The following is a 4,952-nucleotide window of genomic DNA, read 5'->3' as shown; positions in this document are numbered from 1 at the left end:
CAAACCCTAAGCTGACAAGCAAAACAAAAATGTGTTCCTAAACCAAAAAATAAATGCTTTTTTTGGGATGTAAATCTTCTAAAGATGTTTTTCTAATAAATATAAGAAAACAAATAACACTGTCCTAATCATGAATTTGGTGAAGCACAATGAGTTCACTACAAATACTCATAAGCAGATTTACAACCTTGCAACCCATCACAGCATTCTCCCATCGGCCGCAGCCTGTAAATCCAGTTCCACATGGCGATTCACGCACTCACAATGCCAAAAGAAAGGGCAGCCCAGTAAAGCTTGGAATATCAAAGTGTCCTTTTACAAAGACAGTTTACAGCAGACAGGGCTGCGGCTTTGCTTTACCACTGCCATGTCCTGTTTTCCTCACGAAGGACTGGTTTAATGTCTCTAAATCATGAATAGTGATACTGATGATGTAGCCCTCCTTGTGGCTCTCCACCACAGTCTGTACAACAGGTATTGGCTCTGCAGACCACCCAAAAAACAGACATTTTGTTTGTTTATGTTGTTAGTTTTAAGCAAATATATTTAGAAAGGCTTTAAAGAGATGAACCTTTCATTGTTAAAATGATGCTGAGCTCTGACAAACAGTGGTGGAGATAACAGATGAAAGGATGTAGAGAAAAGCAGTTGGACGGGGTGCTCTTAGCAGGTGGAAAATGATGGGGAGGGGAAGGAATAAACAGGAAGAAAGACTGTCGCACAGCGAAGGCAACATGGAACATCTGTCTGTGCGGAGGAGACAGATCAATCATCAGTGCTGGAATGAAAATTTAGTGATCACAGCTTGGAATTTTTCTCTGGGTGGAAAACAGATAGATGTAAGGCTGGATGGAGAGAGAGTAAGGAAGAAAACTCCAAAACAGGAAAAAGGACAAAAATGGTGGTTGTTCAGTGCAGACATAGAAATGTAAAAGATGCTGCACAAAAACAAAACCTCTCCGACTGCAGAAATCTATTCTAGTTCATTGTTTAAGGATGAATCCTCAAATGCACCACCTCTTCCTGACAAAATTGGAAATAAGCAACCTTTAAAATAACGATATTTAAACTTTCCCTCTAGGATTTATCGCACATAATGAAAACAAAACATATGCTCCCACTGTGTGCTAATGCACCCCATTGTACTTCTGAAAGCACTGTGTGGCTTATTCTCACAAACACAACAAGCAGGTTTAGTTTATCCACATTTTTTCTTGAATTATTTTACTCAGTATTCTCTGTTAACAACCACAAACATTTATAAACTCATGGTCAATGTTGGAGTCAGTACTAGAGTACAGAAACAATTCTAAACTGTGACCATTAAAAAGTGTCCTGCTTGTCTTACTGCCCCTCAAGTGGCCAGAATGCCCCCATTAAGTCACTGAAAAACAAATAAAGGTTCACTAATGTGCCAGTCTTTATTCTGTTCTTCCTTTGGTCGGTTTACAGCAGGTTATGGAAGACAGCTGTAGCAAATGGTGGCTCTTCAAGTAATGTAGTAGAATGTGCTTTTAGTTACTTTTTTAGGTGGCCTAACATTCCAATTTTGCAACGTCCCTATCCCTCTGGCGGTAACTGACTGAAAGTGTTGCTGGGAAGCTCTTAGAGACTTAAGCCATTTCCACAATGGCCAGGTCCGGTCCAGGCTGAGTAATGTGGGGTCCAGGTCCCACACCGGTAGGGTTTGTTCACACGCACGTCCCAGTATGTGGGCAGGGCAACAGTTGAGCAGAAAGTCCGTGGTGTCTCCCTGAAATTATACAAAGGTGGCCGTGAGCAGTGTGGTTTTTGAAGACGTTGGCTCTGATTTTGCATCCAGACTGCTGTGTTTGTCCTCCCGGGGGGAAGCTCAAGCCTGGCGGCACTGTATGTGTGCTCCTCAAAGAGAAAATAAAGACTGGCAGCTTCTGTCAGAAGGGATGTTTATGCCTCAGTATCCAGAATGATAAGGAATCCCACATGTGGGAAGCCCCCATTGGCTGATTCTATCCGCCAGTCAGGGTTGGGTACCCCTCTAACCCTAACCCCCTTCTATCGTGAGGGAGCCATGTTGGTTAGATGCAGGAAGGTGTGACCTAGACTGAAACTGTTTAGGAATGAGATTCAAAGCTGCATTATAGGTAGATGAAACCAAAGGCCCCCTCTCCTGTTTAAAGTGGGTTTTTTCATGTTTGACATATATAGCTTCCTTTTCTCCTCTCTCAAACATCTATCTTCTCTGCCTAGAATGTGTAATCTTCAAAGGTGTGTCCCTTGTCCTTCAGGTGTAGGTGGACTACAGAGTCTTGACCCGAAGAGGTGGCTCTCCTGTGTTGTGCCAAGCACTTGTGTAGCTGTTGTTTAGTTTCCCCGATGTAAAGATCTGGACAGTCCTCACTACAGTGAACTGCATAAGCAATGCCACTGAGCTTCTGTTTGGGTGTTTTGTCTTTAGGATGGACCAGTTTCTCTCTGAGGGTGTTGTTGGGTTTAAAGTTTACTGGGCTGTTGTGTTTGGAGAAGTTTTTTCTGTTTCTCTGAGACTCCTACCACATATGGAATAATGGTGCATCTGTGCCTATTTCTTTGCTAGTTGCTGCTGTGGATGCTTTTCCAGACTTCTTTGTTGATTTCACAAAGGCCCAGTAAGGGTATCTGCAGTTTTGGAGAACTTTTTTGATGTGTTTCCCTTCCTTTTGTTTTCCTTCAGTCTTTGTGGGAATGTTCTCGGCCTGATGGTGTAAAGTCCTGATGACTGACATTTTGTGCTCCAGTGGGTGAGTCGAAATGCAATACCGGTCAGTGTGAGTTGGTTTCCTGTATACTTCAATGCTGAGACTTCCATCTTGTTCAATTTGCACAGCACAGTCCAAGAAGGGCAGTTTGTTGTTGTGGGCATCATCCCTGGTGAACTTGATGTTCTTGTCTATGGCAATAATGTGCTTACTAAAGTCTTCTACTTCCTTTGTGAGAAATTTGACCCATGTGTCGTCCACATACCTGAACCAGTGGCCTGGTGTTGTTCCATTGTAGGAGTTCAATGCTCTGGTTTCCACTTTCTCCATGTAAATGTTGGCAACAATAGGTGATACTGAGAAGTCCATTAAGCATCCATGTTTTTGCTGGTAAAACTTGTCATTGTGTGTGAAGTAGGTGATAGAAAGGCAGAGCTCCAGGAGGGTACAGATCTGGTCTGGAGTCAGTTTTGTTCTCTTGTTTAAGGAATCATGTTGTTCAAGCCATTTCCTAACTGCTTCCGCTGCTTTGTCTGTGGGTATACATGTGGAGAGTCAAGTGACATCAAATGAGACCCCCTGGAACCAGTTTGAGATCTTGAACTTCCCTTGCAAAATCCATTGAATCCTGTAAGTGATGTTGGGTCTTTCCAACCAGCGGGGCCAGGATGGTGGAGAGATGTTTTGCAAAGTTGCATGTGACCGAGTTGATGCTGCTGCTGATGGGTCTGAGTGGTGTTCAGAAGACCATATGTGCATACAATGCCCAATGGATTACTATGTCCTTTAGCAGTTTCTGTAAAGGGTCCGTGATTTTCTTCTTGTATCCACTTGTCGGGTCCCTCTTTAGAGCTTCATACGTGGTGCTGTTGCTCAAAAGTGTGGTGACTTTGTTATGGTAATCTGTTGAACTCAGAATAACCGTACAACGCCCCTTGTCTGCAGGTCAAATTGTGATGTTCTGGTATTTCCTGAGGGAGCAGATGGCTTTTCTTTCTTGTGGGAAACGGTTGGAAGGCTGAGTCTTCACATTTGAAAAAGCTGTTGTAAACTTAATCCTCAGTTCTTCAGCTTCCGTTTCCCTTAGATTGTTGTTTCTTATAGCAGATTCCGTGGCAGTGATGACGTCTTCTGTGGTTATATGTTGTGGAGAAATAGCAAATTTGAGTCCTGTGGTTAGGACATCCTTCTCTGTCTGTGTGAGTATTCTGCGTGATAAGTTGTGGCGATAGTGATAGTGTCCTCTGGTGATCCTATTAGTTCTGATGTTTTTGGCTATAGGTTTTGGAATTTGCATTGTTGCCGTTCTTTGCTTTTCCTAGCCTTTTTGGTGAAGTTGGAAACTTCTTCTAACACTTGGCTAGGGAGAAGTTTTGAAAGCGTCTCTGTGATATTGGAGATTCTGTGGTGATGGGCTTCCATGGTGAAGTAAGTCTGTCTTATCTGTTTGTTTAGCAGCTGTTGGGCTTTTTGTAAGAATCCCTCCTGCTCCATCTCCTTTAATAGGGCTTTTAAGGCTCAGGATTTTTGGTAGGAGACTTTATTGTCGGCATCTCAGGTTGAAACGGAGGTGGTTCCTGTAGTCAGCAAGCTTTCTTGATGTTTTTTCATATTCTCTTACAATTCCAAATGTCTTTCCCAAAGTGTAGGGCAATATGCTGGTGAAGGTTCTCAGTTGTGCAGGTCATGGTAATCCAAAAAGGTTCAAATGCAGTCAGAATTGACAAAGCTCCTCAGATGAGAAACGAAGCGTCTTCCAGAAACCAAATTAGTCCGGTTGCATTCATTTGAACCCTTTTGGATTACCATGACCTGGATGATTCAGAACCTTCACCAGCATAGCTACATACTTATGATTTCTGATTCTTATTGCTCTGCTAACTAAATGTTGTCTCTAAGCTGGTGGAGTTTCATCATTCTTAAAGCCACTATGTTATACAAAATCCACTTTTTGGAGATTTGTTATATTGTTACTTCCTCATTAAAATTTGGCTGTATTTAATCATATATTCTGCTCACTCAGCTCAACATCTCTCAGGTCTGCTAAGCTATTGCAGGTCACGTGACATCTGCAGCCACACAAAACTCAAATGGTGGACAGGAAGTGTTATGCTCCGCAACAAAACACAGAGATACAACACAGCACGATGGATGAAAGCGGTTTTACTAAGGCTTTAAATGAGCTGGCACAGAGGCGATATCGCAAACAATACATCTTCTTTTAGGTTATGACCC

General features: G+C 42.6%; 1 pseudogene; it reads right to left on the bottom strand.

The window, feature by feature from the left end:
• Positions 1 to 328: 328 nt before the first annotated feature.
• On the bottom strand, positions 329 to 4,405 carry LOC129164402 (uncharacterized; annotated as a pseudogene).
• Positions 4,406 to 4,952: the final 547 nt, after the last annotated feature.

This window comes from Nothobranchius furzeri, chromosome 11, assembly GCF_043380555.1.
Source record: "Nothobranchius furzeri strain GRZ-AD chromosome 11, NfurGRZ-RIMD1, whole genome shotgun sequence".
Classification (NCBI taxonomy): domain Eukaryota; kingdom Metazoa; phylum Chordata; class Actinopteri; order Cyprinodontiformes; family Nothobranchiidae; genus Nothobranchius; species Nothobranchius furzeri.
The sequence above is the reverse complement of the archived record's forward strand: the minus strand, read 5'-3'. Positions and strand labels throughout refer to the sequence as shown.